Genomic DNA, 15,931 nt, shown 5'->3' on the forward strand with positions numbered 1-15,931 from the left:
CAAACAAGAGCTTGCTTTTCGATCAATTGATTCTTTTTCTTGGTAGTGTTATTAACCTAAATTTAAGACTTTCCTTTATTCACTTTTAAATTCTATTAAAATTTTTTTACTAATCTTTTCATATTCTAGATATACATATGAGCTATACAGTGTTGTGGTTAACAATATGAGCTGTAGAGTCAGACTGAAATAGACTACAATTCCGGCAATCCCGCTTACTAGTAACATGACCTTGAACATGGTGCTTTACCCCCAGTAAGTCTCAGCTTTATCACGTGTAAAATGTGTGTGTTGATACCAGACTCAGAGATTTGTTGGGGGAGCCCACGAAATGATGTGTATAAAGCCCATAGCACACCATCTGGGAGTAATCACTCAATAAATAGTAGCTTCTATAATTAACATTACTCTTATTTTTACTGTTATTATAGCAATAGTATTGTCATAATTATATAATTAATTATAATCACATTTTAAACTGTATTATAATAATTGTCTAACTGTTAGCAATAATACTCTAGTCCTGAATACTTCCATAGAAGTTAGAAGGCCTGAGTTCTCCCACTTACTTGCTTTGTATCTTGGGCAATTTCCTTAGTCTCTCTGTGCCTTCATTCTCCCCAGCCACGAATATTCCATGCAGTCTCTATTCCTCAGAGTTTTGATGAGGCAGTTGCTGTACCCACAGTCATCCAGACTTGAGGAAGGAGGAATAGTCAGAACCTCTTTCTGAGCGTTGGCATGCTCAAGAGGATGGGGAATGTGAGCCTTATGAGCTGGGTCAAGCAGGGCATGAAAGGAAGTCTTTTTTTTTTTGTTTTTGAGGAAGATTAGCCCTGAGCTAACTGCTGCCAATCCTCCTCTTTTTGCTGAGGAAGACTGGCCCTGAGTTAACATCCATGCCCACCTTCCTCTACTTTATATGTGGGAAGCCTACCACAGCATGGCGTGCCAAGTGGTGCCATGTCCGCACCCGGGATTCGAACCGGCGAACCCCAGGCCGCCAAAGCGGAATGTGCACACTTAACCACTGTGCCACCGGGCCGGCCCCAGGAAGGAAGTCTTAATGGGGTGGGAGACGTTACATAGAAGAGCAAGCAGATAAAGCCTATTAACTATTAACTCTACCCAGAGAGTCAGCATGTGTGGTGCAGTCTCTGGGGCTTCATCATATCTTGCTTTCTTGAGTACCTTACTTACATACTTGCTATATAAATGAAAACCCAGACTGGAAAAGACTTAGTACAGTTTCAACAGAGAGACCCTTAAAGGAGTACCTTTGCACAAACTTAGGCAGAGAGTCGTCAAGGCTAATTAGCAAAAACACATTTTAAGCTCTGTCAGGAATCAGCCACATAGCTAGTACCTATGAACAAACTGTCTGAATTTGTAGCCTGCTAAGCTCTGAGAATGGACCCCGGGCGCAGTAACCCTCTGCCCACACCGAGCAAGGAGTAGTTCATGGGAGAAACAAGTTACGTCATTTACGGTTATCAGCAAATGCAGTCGTCCACCCTGGCACATTCACAGCAGTGTGCCAGTGCATGGACGGAGAGGACTGCACTGCAACACAAGTGTTTCTGTGCCATAGCTCAGTAGAGATTTTTAGAGCTCTAGCCTCTAGGGCTTAATTAGCACTGTCATGTTGTGAAAAGCTCTTAGCTAGTCAGAGCTGGTAAGACCCTCAATCAAGCATTTGGTACACTTCATGGATGGACAAAGAGGTTTGGCATTTTAAAAGAGATCCAGGCCTGCCATCCAGTGCTTCTCTTTCAAGACTCTTCTAGAAAGTTTTTTGTGAATGCCCTGCTTCACTTCCTTTAAGCACTTCTAAAAGTCTTAAAAGTATACTTCTTTGACTATACATGTCTGCCCCACTAAACCAGGAGTTGCTTGAGAGCAGGGACCATGGGTAATTCGTCTCTATCTGCTCAACTGCAAACACAATACCTGGCAGAGTAGGCCCCTAGTGCCTGTGTGATGAGTGGAACTGCTCTGCTCAGCCTATAGCCCATGGCATTGCACCACATTTGCTCCCGTCAGAGTGAATAATATTCTTTTCTTGCAGTAACAATATTGTTATTATTATCGATAATATAGGTCTTGTTCTCTTCTTTTCTCCAACATTAACAACTGTCTATTCTGTACCTTATAGAGTTAGGTCCTAGGGATACAAAAATTAAAACATTTCAGACCACAGCATTCAAAATGAGCACTCACTCTCCCCAGGAGACAATCAGAATTAATCATCCTTCATATACCTGTTGAGCTGAGACACCACCACAAGGGCAAGGCTTTTTGTTAATGCATTGTCAGTCAGCTTGAATCCTGTTTCACAAAGTACGTTACTGAATATGACCCAGTCCCTCATTCCTTCTTAACATCCCCTTTCTCCAAAACTCTTCTAACTTTCCAACTCTGCTGCTCTAGGACCACCTATATTCTCCACCTCTTCTCTGAATGCACTTTCCTCTTTTGGTCCGAACTGAAACCTGACTCTCCTATTGAGTATACTGTTTCGGTTCTCAAGAGGTGGTTTATCATTCAGAATCAAGAGCTCAAGAGGTAGGAGTCCACATTCTCCTTGATCTTTAGTACTCCTTAGACCATTACACTATCATAGTCTTGTGGTAACCTGTGCTCCTGTGAGATTTCTACCATCTGGTAATACCCCTCTGCGCCCTTTCTCATAGGTATGATCTACAGAATACGTTTATCACCCCAAAGGTTCCTTTGTAGCCACTTCATCCCCTCTTTGGCCCCAGGTAAGCACTGCTCTGCGTTCTTTCAGTCTGGATTAGATTTTTCCACCCAGAGTTGCATATAAATATCATACAGTATGTATTCATTTGTGTCTAACTGCCTTCACTCAGCATAGTATTCTTTAGGTTCCTTCACGTTGCTGCATCTATCTTTAGTTCATTCCTGTTAATTTCAGGGTAGTGTTCCATTGTATTGATAGAACATAATTTGTTTATCCATTCCCCTACTAATGGACATCTGGACTGCTTCCAATGTTCAACTATTATGAATAAAGCTGCTAGGAAGATTTACACACAAGTCTGTGTGTTGGAATACGCTTTCATTTCTCTTGGTAAATACCTAGGGATGGAACTGCATGATTATATGGCAAGCACGTGTTTAACTTTACATGAGACTGCCAAGTGGTTGTGTAAAGTGGTTGTTCCATTTAACATTCCCATCAGATGTATGAGAGTTTCAGTCAGCATGCATCTTTGACTTATGAAAATTAAATATTGACATTTTTACACGTTTCCCTGACAATGAAACCATCTACCCCCATCTCAACTTATATACATTACATTACGGTCTAGTCTTTTATTCTAAATATATTGTACACCCAATAAGCCACTGTTATTCTTTTATACATTCAATAGTCATTCATTGATACTTATTATTCCCACTCTTTTCAAATGCATCTTAAACAGTTCTGGGACAAATTTTCTTTGGCTTGAAGAACTCCATTTGGTGAGAGTTTGATGATAATGAATTTTTAGTGGGTTTTTTTTTTTTGTCTGAAAATGTCTTTATTGTTTCTGTTGAAGTCAACTGATAACCTATTTATTATGGCTTTAAAGGCAAGGTACTTTTTTTCCAGGCCACTTTTAAGATTTTTCTCTTTGTTTTTTGTTTTCAAAAGTCTCACTCTAATGTGTCTCTGTTTGTATGTCTTTTAATTTATCCTCCTTGAGTTCATAGGCCTTCTTGTAATCGTGCCTATTTGTCCTTCATCAGGTTTGGACAGTGTTCAGCCATTATCTCTTCAAAAATTTCTTCTGGACCATTCTCTCCCTCCCCTCCTTCTAGGATTCCAATTCCCTCTGTTAGACCTTCCCAATAAATCGTATGTTGTTTCTCTCTCTTAATGCATTTTATACATTTTTGTCTTTCTGGGCCTCATTCTAGATATTTTCTTCCAGTTCATGAATTTTCCCTTCTCCCTTCAACTGTATCTATACCAGTGAGTTTTTATCTATGTATTCCAATTTTAGAATTTCCAATGTGCTTGCTTTTTCATGCATGCTCTCTCTGTCTCTCTCTCCCCACACACTGGTCATATGATGGAATTCTTATGTTTCTTTCAACTACTTAAACATATTCATCATAGCGATTCGAAAGTTTGATTTTTCAGTCAGTCCACCACCCCCAGAAGAAAGTACTGCTTTGATCTCTAACACCATAGCTTAGTTTTGCCTGTTTTGGAATTTTATATAAATAAAATCAAATATTATGTACTATTTTGTGTCTGGCTTCTTAGCTCGACACAATTTTCGAGATTCATCCAAATCGTTATGTGAATCAATATTGTTAATCCACTGTACGCATATGCAGCAGTGTATTCACCCCTTCACTTGTTGATGGACACTGGATGTTTTCCAGTTTGGGGCTTTCATGAATAAAGCTGTTATGAACATTCTTGTATAAGCCTTTTATGGATATATATTTTCATTTCACTTGGGTATATACCTAGGAGTAAAATACCTAGATTTTAGGGTAAATGTATTTTAACCTTTATAAGAAGTAGCCAAACTGTTTTCCTAAGTGGTTGTACCATTTTACATCCTCACCAGCAGAGTATGAGAGCGCCAATTGCTCCTCAACCTCACAAATATTTGGAATTGCCAGTCTTTTTAATTTTAGCCATTCTGGTGTTTATAAAGTAATGTCTCCGTGTGGTTCTAATTTGCATTTCCCTGATATAAAATGATGTTAAATGTCTTTCCATGCGCTTATGGGCATTTATATATATTCTTGGTAAAATGCTCATGTTTTTTTCAGTTTTTTAAATTGGATTCTTTATATTTTTGGAATATATGTTTTATCAGATCTGTACATTTATAAAATATATTCTCTCAGTCTATGGCTTGCCTTTTCATTTTCTTAATGTTATCCTCTGATGAGTGGAAATTTTCAATTTTGATGAGGTCCAATTTATTCTTTTTTCTTCACTGTTATCACTTTTTCTGTGCACTAAGGAATTTCTTCCTTCCAAATTTGCAAAGATATTGTCTTATATTTAGTTCTAAGAGCATTACATTTTTAGCTTTTATATTTAAGACCATGATTAACCTCAAATTAATTCTCTTCAATGCCATCTCTGTCATAAATCAAGTTTTTATATATGTGGGTCTATTTTTACTCTCTCTATGGTGTTTCATTTATTTATTTTTCTTCTCCTTGTGCCAATAACACACGTCTTTACTATAGCTTTTTAACCATTTTTGACATCTTACAAGGCTAGTCTCTCCATTTTGTTCTTTAGGAGGATATTGGCTATTCTTGGCTGTTGGGTCACACAAAAATTTTGCAATCACTTTTTAAATTAATATTTCATCTTGGAGGTTCTCACATCAATGCAGTTAGTGTAAATATGAACTCTAAACTCACATGAGGCCAAGTTTGAATTAAAAATAAGTTCTTAAGGAATCCTATATTTTACACAAAGCCCAGGCCAAAACAATATGCTTCCTTGTTGTCTCCCTGCACCGATTCCCGTATTTTTCTAGTGCTCTTTTGCATTGAGGGCATAACCCTTCGACGGTATTGGATTTATGGGATGAATGCTTATATTAGTTTCCTATGGCCACAAATTTAGTGGCTTAAAACAACACAAATACATTCTCTTACAGTTCTGGAGGCCAGAATCTCTGATGTCAGTTTTATGGGGCTAAAGTCGAGGTGTCAGTAGGGCTTCACTCCCAGTGGAGGCTCTAGAGAGAGAACCCATGGCCTTTCCCAGCTTCTAGAGCTGTATTCCTTGGCTTGGGGGCCCCTTCCTCCTCTTTCAGAACCAACAGCATAGCATCTTCAAATCTCTCCTGCTTTTTTCACCACACTGCCTTCTGCTCTGTAGGCAAATCTCCCTCTCCCTCACTCTTATCAGGACACTTGTGATTTCATTTAGAGCCCATCCAGATGATCCAGGATAATCTCCCCATCCCAAGATCCTTAACTTAGTTCACATCTGCAGAGTCCCTTTTGGCATATAAGGTAACACTCTCAGGTTCCAGGGATTAGGACACGGATGTCTTTGGGGGCCAGTATTCAGCCTCGCACAATCCTAGTTCCACCCCTTAACTTTACTCAGGCTCAAAGCCTTTCTGCGTAACCTGAAAACTCACTCTCATTTACCCAGACTAGGAGTCCATCCACCCATCTTCCGCTACGACAGTGTCAGCTCACGTGATTAACACTCCAGCTTTCAGTTCCTTCTTCCATTTGGGCCCCTGAGTATTTCCTTTAAGTTTTTATAAGTTCAGATATTAAAACAGAATGTTTTCTATGTTTTATGTAGCTGTTCTAGGATTCTGTAGAGGAAGAATTTTTCAGGGTATCTAGTTTATTGCATTTCCCAAAATGGGTATCTTTAACTTACTCCTATATAGTCTCTGCTCCCTCCAATTCACCAGAGCTGTTCTTTTCAAGATCACTAACAACCAAGCATATCACCATAACCAACAGACAGTTTCTGTCTGCCTCTTACCTAGGCACACAGCAGAACTCACTCCAGAGGATTACCCTCTGCTTCTTGAAACACTCTCCTCTCTTGACTTCCATGATATTACACCCTTCTAGTTTTAGCTTTGTTTCCACTTTACAGATTACTCTTTCTCTTTCACCACTGCTGTCTCCTCCTCCACTTGATCTAAAAGGCTGCTTCTTTCTGAAACATCATTTACTATTTAACTACACAGTGTAGCTTCAGGATATTTGAAAGAATCATTGGCCTTCTATGTGGGTACTCAGCATATGCCTCACAGCCACCACTGCCATGGAGGCAGTTTAAGTTAATTAATATTTATCTCCTAAAAAGTCTTACAGTGGGAAAAACAGGCAGAAAATGTTTTATATGCTTTAAGTCTCCCAGGGAAAAGTGCTAATGATATGCAAATCCCTTCCTAGAGATCAGTAAATTCGTATTGAGGAAAATTTCTGATCATTGAAAAACCCTTTGAACTTTGTGTAGCTTTTACTGAATGTCAGATAATTCATACTTCCAAAAAGGCTAGAGGAGAAGCAGCAAAGTCAGATGCTCAGACAAAAAAATGGGTTGTAAAAAAGCCCCAATCCACTTCTCTGTCGTCACCTTAGTTTCTCACCCTTCACTTCTCCAGCTCTGCCCACTAATTCCCTCTCTTTTTCACTGAAGACTCACTTCCTCCCCAGCTCCTGGAGCAAGCCTGACTGAGACAGGAAGCATCTCAGTAACCTTACTGTTCCAACCCTCTTCTTATTCCCAGTTCCTTGTTAAGAATTCACTTCTCTGAAACACCAGGATCCGATGACTCAGTCACTAATGCTGGGCTCAGGCATTGCTCCCACTATCTCCAATAATGGTTCTTCTACCCGCCTCGACTCTGACTGCCCATCATAAGACTTCGCAAATGTTTTCCCCACCATTCTCCATAAAACAACACTCACCAAAGACCGTGCGGGCAGGGACAGACTCTCTGTTGAGCCAGAAAGACACTTGTGACAGAATGACAGTCATGATACATGGCAAGTAGGTCTGCATTACAAAGTAGCCAATTTTTCACTCGAGATGGAAGTGGGTTGTCATGACGACATATTCTCCTGGAGAGAGAGTTAAAATTAGGCAGTATGTAGCCAAATAACCATCTTCAATCAAGGTGGGCCCCAATTCAGTTCACAAACTCCTTTTATATTGAAAACAAGACATCCCAGCACCTCCCAAGTCCATGTAACCAAATCTTTTTAATGATCATGAAGTACCTGTAGTGCGTATTTTTGTGTGTATGAAAATATATGCTAACAGTGTACCAACACAGCTTGCTCAGAGCAATTTTGATATGTTCATTCAAATTAATATCCTCATTTAAATAATAATAAGAAATAATCTCTTCTACAGGATTTGCTATGTGACAGGCACTCTTCTAGCACTTTAACATTCTTAAAATGTTTAATCTTTACAACAACCCGATGACGTCAGGACTATTGTTATCTTCATTTTATAGGTCGATACGCTGAGGCAAAGAGAGATTGAGCAGCCTGCACAAGGTTACCCAGCTAGTAAGTAGAGGAGCCTGAATTCAAACCCAGATGTGTTGGCTCCACAGCTGATGCTTTCTAACCACTGTCCTCTGCTGTTCGAATGGACTTAGTGGGTTAGAACCCAAAGTTCACAGAGCAGAGTGTGTGCTGGCCTCCATCCCCCGACTCCAAAATAAGAGTCAACACAGACTGAGTTCTTACTTTGTGCCCAACAACTTTGAGGGTTTTAAGAGTATTAACTTTACACCCTCCCACCAACCCTGTAAGGTGGGTACTAATTATTACCCATGTTGTTAAAGCCAATAGTTAATTATCAGTCCTACTGGATTTGTCAGTGCATTTTACCCAGTGAAGCACTCCATCCTCTTGGAATGACTCTCTTTATGGAACTTCTAGGCCGTGCTGCTCTTCCAGTTTCCCTCCTACGTCATTTCCTCTCTAGTCTCCTTTAAATGTCTAAACATTCAAGGATGTCAGAACTCAGTGCTTGTACTCACTTCTGTCTCACTCCTTTGGCATTCTCATCCAACCTGTGTCTTTAAAGAATAGTGCAGACTCTGATAACTCCTCAACGTATATCTTCTGCCTGGGCTTCCTACTTGTTATGCCTTGAATTGTGTCTCCTGGAAAGATATGGTGAAGTTCTAATCCTGAGTGCCTCAGAATGTGACCTTCTTTAGAAACAGAGTTGTTGCAGATATAATTAGTTAAGATGAGGCCATACTGGAGTAGGATGAGCCCTGATCCACTATGACTGATGCTCTTATAAAAAGAAGATAGATACACACAGGGAGATGTGTGACACTATGCGCTGACGGAAGCAGAGACTGGAGTGATGCATCCACAAACCAGGAAATGCCAAGGGTTGCCAGCAGCCATTGGAAGCTAGGAGAGAGAGGCACACAATAGATTCTCTTTTACATCCTCCAGAAGGAACCAACCCTGCCAACACCTTGGTTTCAGACTTCTGGCCTCCAGAACTTGGAGATAATAAATTTCTGTTGTTTTAAGCTTCCTAGTCTGTGGCATTTTGATAAGGCGGACCTAGGATTCCCTATACTACTCTAGACCTATATATTCAATTACCTATTAGACATCACACTTGGGGATCTAATAGGCATCTCGACCTAAAACGTCCAAGTCTTAGCTTTTACTCTCCCCATCTCCTCCCCGCTCCAAACTGGCTCCTCTAACAGATTTACCCATTTCAGTAAATGGTAGCTCTCAGGAGCACAGGCCAAAATCAAATTCTTCAAAATCCAAGCATCATCATTGACTTCTCTCTCTCCCTGCCTCCCTCATGCATGCCTCCATGTGCACATACACACACACACACACACACACACACTCAATCAATCAGCAAACCTTCACAATTCTTTCTTTAAAATATATCCATAATTTGACCCCTTCTCCCCACCTCCACTGCTGCCACTCTGATCTAAGCCACCATCATTTCTGATCTAGAGTACTGTAATAGCTTTCTAACTAGTCTTGCTTCTGTACTTATCCCCTTCAATGCCTTCTTAGCACAGCTGCCAAAGTGATCCTATTAAAACAAGTCAGATTTGGTCTCTCTTTTGCTCAAGACTCTCCAATGGTTTCCCATCTCTCAGAGTAAAAGCCAAAATCCCCAAAACAGTCCCCAAAGACCCACGCAATCTTGTTGCTCTACTACCTTTCCTGTCAGAGCTTCTTATTTTTCACCCGTCTCTCCACCCACCTTTCATTTTGGCAGGTCTCCCAAATGAGGCAATTTCCCACTTTCCTACCCCACCCACTCCCTGTACCTAAGCCGAGAAAGCAGCATCTGGTCATCCCAAGCTCAATCTACAATCCATATTATGTGTGTATTCACAGTCTAGCTTGTTTATGTGAACATGAAAAATAGAAGGGGGCTTATTTTTAATTTAGCAAAGTAGTCTCATACAAAATTATGAAATATGCTCTTTATTATAACTTTGGAGTTTCTCTCTTTTCTTTCTCTCCGCTTCTTTTTCAACCCTTTTATTTCTGTTTTTGTTCCCCACCCCCTCCTACTCTCTCTCCCTCTCTCCTTTCTGTGTCCATTTCTACTCCTTTCTCTCTCTGTCCTTCCCTTCACTCTCTCTCTCCATTAAGAAGGCATTGAGGATTTATTTATTTATTTTTTATTGGTACCTGAGCTAACAACTGTTGCCAATCTTCTTCCCCCCCCCCCGGATTTTCACCCCCAATCCCCCTAGTACATAGTTGTATATTTTCAGTTGTGGGTCCTCTTAGTTGTGGCATGTGGGACGCTACCTCAACATGGCCTGACCAGAGGTGCCATGTCCGCGCCCAGGATCTGAACTGGTGAAACCCTGGGCCGCCAAAGGCGGAGCACGCAACTTAACCACTCAGCCCTGGGGCCGGCCCCTGAGGATTTATTTTTAACGAGAGTTGGACTTTGAGTAGCTTGGGAAATTTTCCCCCTTCCCCATCTTAGTTTCATATCCCTAACATCTTGTCTATTAATCTTATATCTGATCATGTAAATATTTAATATATAAAACATATAATAAATATTCATAAATTAGTTATATTCTGTAAATCTGAAAGGCAAAGCAAATGGACTTTTCAAAAGCTTATCAAATTAGCCATTTGTTTTAAATAACTGAATATATTTTCTTCAATTCTATCCTTTTCTATCCTCCTTTCCTTAAATTTCTGTCTTGCTGTCTCTCTTCTAAAGAGCAAAGAGAAGAAGAATAGGATGTCCCTGGCTCTAGTACTCCGTCTCAAAAGTACGGAGTAACAACTATCCACAGACAAAAACGCCCTTGTGAAAATCCTGGAACCAGAGCGTAAAGGCTGAAACACCCTCTTGGCACACAAGGACCAAGAGAAGACATATTTAAAAAGGGAAAGAGAAATCGTTTCACTTTGCTGCTTTCTTCCCTCCCCCTCGCCAGTTGGGTGCAGTACCTGGATGGTTTCTCTGGGTCTGTGGTTTCTGTAGTGGGAAAAGGAGAGCCTAAGGCAGATATCCAGCTTCCCCAGCATTGGGGGCATTTCCCTGGAGGCTCAATTCTGTCTTGCCTCATGAGGGACACTGGGGGAATTGGCAGGGCTATTCCAGGTGGGGTGAGCTAGGACCAAAGAAGGGGGTGGAACTTACAGCTACTAGTGCGTAGATCCTCACGGTGGCAGCAGGTTCCCACCAGCAACCCCGCTTGATCGTCGAGTCCAGCCAGGTGCCTGGCCTTCCCTGCACAGGAAACCCAACCTCTGAGAGCATCTGTAGCTCTGGCAAACAGATGAGTGCCGGCAGAGGCCCCATCCCAACAGCGGAGCTCAGCCAACAGCAGAACTCCAGCAGAGGCCTCACTGAAAGGCGGTTGGCCAGTCAAAAAGGTCACACCCCCTAATGCTGTGGTACTCCCGCTTACCAAAACCGTGAGTGCCAAGGGTCAAAACCGGCTGCAGGCGCCGCTAGAGGGTCTCCAAGTCCTTTGCCCGCCAAAATGGTGACCACAGGGGGTCAAAACCCACTGGCTTCAGTGCCCTGACTTACCAGAACTACCCACCACAGTGGGTCAAAACCTAAAAGCCCCAATGAATAGAGCATGCCAGCCAGTTTCGGTGGGGGGTGACAAATAGCTGCAAGCTGCTAGTCCCACATCCAGCAGAGGCCCCCTGTGGCCCTGCTGAACAGTGGAACAGGGACAACTGAATCATGAAAAAATAGAAAATCTGAACAGATCAATATCATGTTAGGAGATATAGTCAGTAATTAAACACTTCCAACAAAACACCTCCAGGACAAAATGGATTCACGGGTGAAATCTACCAAACATTTAAAGAAGAATGAATGCTAATCCTCCTAAACTTTTCCAAAAAACTGAAGAGGAGGGAACCCTCCAAACTCATTTTACAAGGCCAGTATTACCCTCATACCGAAACCAGAGAAGGATGTTAGAAGAAAAGAAAATTACAGGCCAATATTCCTGATGAACATAGATGCAAAAATTATCAACAAATACTATGAAACCAAAGTCAGCAGCACTATAAAAGGATCATTCCCCATGATCAGGCGGAATTCCTGATCATTCCTGGAATGCAATGATAGTTCAACATATGCAAATCGATAAATGTGATAACCACGTTAATTGAATAAAGGATAAAAATCACTGATCATCTCGTTAGATGTGGGAAAAGCATTCGATAAAATTCAACATCCTTCTATGATAAAGACTGTCAAGAAATTAGGTATAGAAGGAATGTACCTCAGGTAACAAAAGCAACATATGACAAGCCCACAGCTAACATCATACTAGCGTGTAAAGCTAAAAGCTTTTCCTCTAACATCAGAAACAAGAGAGCTATGTCCACCTCACCACTTCTATTCAATTTAGTACTGGAAGTCCTAGGCAGAGTAATTAGGCAAGAAAAAGATATAATAAATATCCAAATTGGAAACGAAGAAATATAAAAGTCTATGTTTGCAGATGATATAATGCAGAAGATAATATATAATCTTAGATAACCCTAAAGTGTCCACCAAAATAAAAAAGAAGTTACAATAAATGAATTCAGTAAGGTTGCAGGATACAGAAACCCCACATAGAGGAGCATATCCAGAATTCAGGAAAGAATGTTCATAATCTATAGTCACATGAAAACAATATACATATATATAAGGTAATAATGTTTATATGGTTCCTAAATCAAGGGGAATACAGCAAAAAGTCTTCCTTCTATAGCTGCCCCCAAACCACTCATCTTATTTCTCCTTCCTTTCACTACAATGAAGAGATTGTTGTGTATCTTTCTAGAAGTATCATCCCTATACAATACACATCTCTGTACCATTTGGTGTTCTGTGCTTTGCTCTTATCCCTTAACGATATATGCTGCAGATATTCCCACTGAACAGTACACAAATAACTTTCTCATCTCTTTCCATCTAACACCAGGATACTACTGAATTGTGTAAATGAACCTTAATATATAGTCACCTATTTACTGATGTACATTTTATCAATGTACATTGTTTGCAAAACCAATATGCAGCGGCCCCAGAATTCTCTTCCTCCCGCCAGCCAGGTGGACAATCTAGGGGCCAGAGGGACACCCTGGGCCTCTAGGGGCCCGGCGTGCCGCGCTGCGTTGTGCCGCGCTGCGTTGTGCCGCGCTGCATTGTGCCGCGCTGCGTTGTGCCACGCTGTGTGGCACTGCACCCCGGCACACATGCCCTCCTCCAGGAACCTCCGTCCTCTTTGCCCACAAGCTTAGGGTGGGAGGGAGAGCAGGTGGTGCATTTCGGGTCTGATCTCAGACAGGAGGTGGTAGCAGGAGCTGCGAACTCCCCCCGCCCGCCACACACACCCGCCCCCGCCCGGGAGCAGGAGGCCGGCCTCCACTCAAAAACTCAAGGGGCGCACTAGAGCCAGAAGAATGTGCTTTGCACATGCAGGCGCTGAAGGTCCCACTCCCTCCCCCTGCTTGGGGAGAGCAGAACTCTGGCCAGGTGAGGAGGATTTCCCCCCCAGCACCCCCAGCCTGGCTGACCATAGCCTCGGCCCTGCCCTTCGATGGGGCTCGGGCATGTGGGTTGCCAGCAGGACACCAAGACTGGCGCCCAGTCCAGGGGCCAGGACACTCAAGCCTGGTAGCAGGTCTGCAATGCATCTGCAGCAGTATACTGTCGTCTCCACTTCATCGGAAGCAAAGCAAACCCTCCTGAGCCCGGGAGGCCAGGCGACTATCGCCCCAGGCCACACTTCCAACACTTCCAGAGGGTGGTGGGTGCAGCTGGAATGTGAGCCTTGGCTGTGCAGCAGCCATGCTGACCCCATATACAATGTTATGGAGTGCTCTTCCGAGCAAACAGCCAGGGTCCAGGTGGCCTAGGCACAGCAACCAGCAGCACCTGTATGCTTCCTCCAAAGCTGGGCTGTTGGCCCCACCTGCTGGATGGAGGGGCATCCTGGACTCTGGCCAGCCATACACAGTGCCTGCTTGGCTGCTACAGGTCCAGCCACTACTGGCTCCAAGCACCCGACCCCAGAATCCCCTTCAAGGAGGCAGCCCACACTCCTGCAGCCCCAGACTCTATCGCCTCCACCTCTTACTGTGAACTTGCAGCTTTTCCAACAGATCTTGTTCTCAAATATCTCTGGCCTCTTGACACCTCCGTATTTCCTTTCTCGAGAGTAGCCTTTCCCCATACCAAATTCCAAATCTCTAAATCTTGTTATTCTTTAAGTCTATTTCAAATGCTGCTTTTTTTAAGGTACCCTCTCCTGGTCCTAGGGTGGAGGGAGAACAGGGCACGGGCAAGGTGACATACTGCCACATCACAAGGAGAGGGAAGAGCAGTGTCCAGATAATGAAATAAAAAGACAAGAGTACCCTACTTCATTTTTAATTGTGGGTTCAGAGATCTTCCACAGAGATAAGTGTTGAACGTTCCCATCGTTTCAAGGCAAAAAGTATTGTAAGATATGTGGGCCTCAAGATTTACTCCACTTTGCCTAATACCCTAAGATTAGTCGGGATTCAGGGCGCCTCCTGCCTCAAGCCCCTGCAACTGGTCAGCTTCTGAACAGATAGGACTTAAGCCTATAGAACAAGTCTCTGAGTTCCATTTATCAATGTCCAAGAATTAGCCATTGAGAGGAGCTGGCAAGATTTGCCGGACAGACTTGTTTCTGAGATGGGTGATTCACTAAGAAAATAATTCCATGGCTTATCCCTGGACCTCCTGGCTGTGCACCTGGCCTCTCCTGGGGCAATTAACCTGCCACCTCAGCAATGGCAGAGTTAAGCAGATGTCTTCATGAGACCTTTGGAATCAAATTGCAGCTCTCCCACCATCATGGCTTCCCTCTGCCTTCTCTTCTACTACAGCCCAGCCCTAATGCCCTTGACCTTCTCCCCCACTCCCCAAGAGACAGCAGGGCATTGTGATTAAAAACATGGGCTTGGGAGCCAATCCGCCTTGGTTCAGATCTTAGCTCTGACATTATATAACTGCGACATGGGGCACATTACTGAACATCTCTATGCCTTAGTTTCCTTATGATACTAGTACCTCTGTCACAAGATTGTTCTGAGGATCACATAAGTTTCTGTAAGTACTTGGAACAGTGACTGGAATGTGGTACAGGTTACAAAAACTGCTTGTTAAATAAAATAAATAAATACCTGTACTAGACCGGATTATCTCTGTCCCAACAACATGGCCCAGCAGGTCATACTGATTCAGGCGAGAGCCATCCTGTGCCACTTCCACGGATTTGTTCTTTCCAAGAGTCCAAGAATAAACTACTTCAGCTGTTGTGTAGGCATCTAGGGCAGAAAATGGTCAAGAAGGAGAAGCTGAAGGGAAAGGAAAATGATTATCCTTGACATTCAACTTGCATGATACTGAAATACAACTTCCATCCCCAAACAATTCTGGGTATGTCTGTCTTCAATTGAAGTACGTTTATCCATCCATCTAATAAACACTCATTGACTAAATACTATGGTTTACGCTGGATATACAGAAATGAACCCAAAGTGCTCTCTTCCTTCAATGACTCACAGTCTACTAGATGTCCAATAAATGGTCAAGCTTTTCCTCCTCTTGGAGGGTAGAGAGTAGGGGCAAGGGAATAATGGCTACAATGTTATCTAGTGCAAATGTCACAAATTCAAATGCCTACAAGAGCTAGAGAGATATCTTAAATGAGTAAATCAGGCTAGCTGTAAGAAAAATAAACTGCCAGAAATGTAATAAAATTTTCTTTAATTGATGGGGTGAGCATATGAGATAAGATTTTTAAAAATCATATTAGGAATATTTTAAATTAAAAAAAATTTAAAATTAAAAATGGCAATAATTAATGATTAGAATTTTCTTCTGAATATACCACTTTGATTTGCAAACCAG

The 15,931-nt window shown here is 42.2% G+C and overlaps 1 protein-coding gene and 1 long non-coding RNA gene across 3 annotated transcripts in view; both read right to left on the reverse strand.

Moving 5' to 3' along the window:
• Window positions 1-15,931, reverse strand: part of GABRA3 (gamma-aminobutyric acid type A receptor subunit alpha3) — a 219,990-nt gene that overhangs the window by 16,948 nt on the left and 187,111 nt on the right. The window lies entirely within an intron of this gene.
• On the reverse strand, window positions 8,630-11,299 carry LOC139081021 (uncharacterized). Its single transcript, XR_011535956.1, has 3 exons — window positions 11,171-11,299; window positions 8,823-8,919; window positions 8,630-8,657 (listed from the first exon to the last, which is right to left on the reverse strand). It is a non-coding gene; the product is annotated as an uncharacterized lncRNA (long non-coding RNA).

This window comes from Equus przewalskii, chromosome X, assembly GCF_037783145.1.
Source record: "Equus przewalskii isolate Varuska chromosome X, EquPr2, whole genome shotgun sequence".
Classification (NCBI taxonomy): Eukaryota; Metazoa; Chordata; class Mammalia; order Perissodactyla; family Equidae; genus Equus; species Equus przewalskii.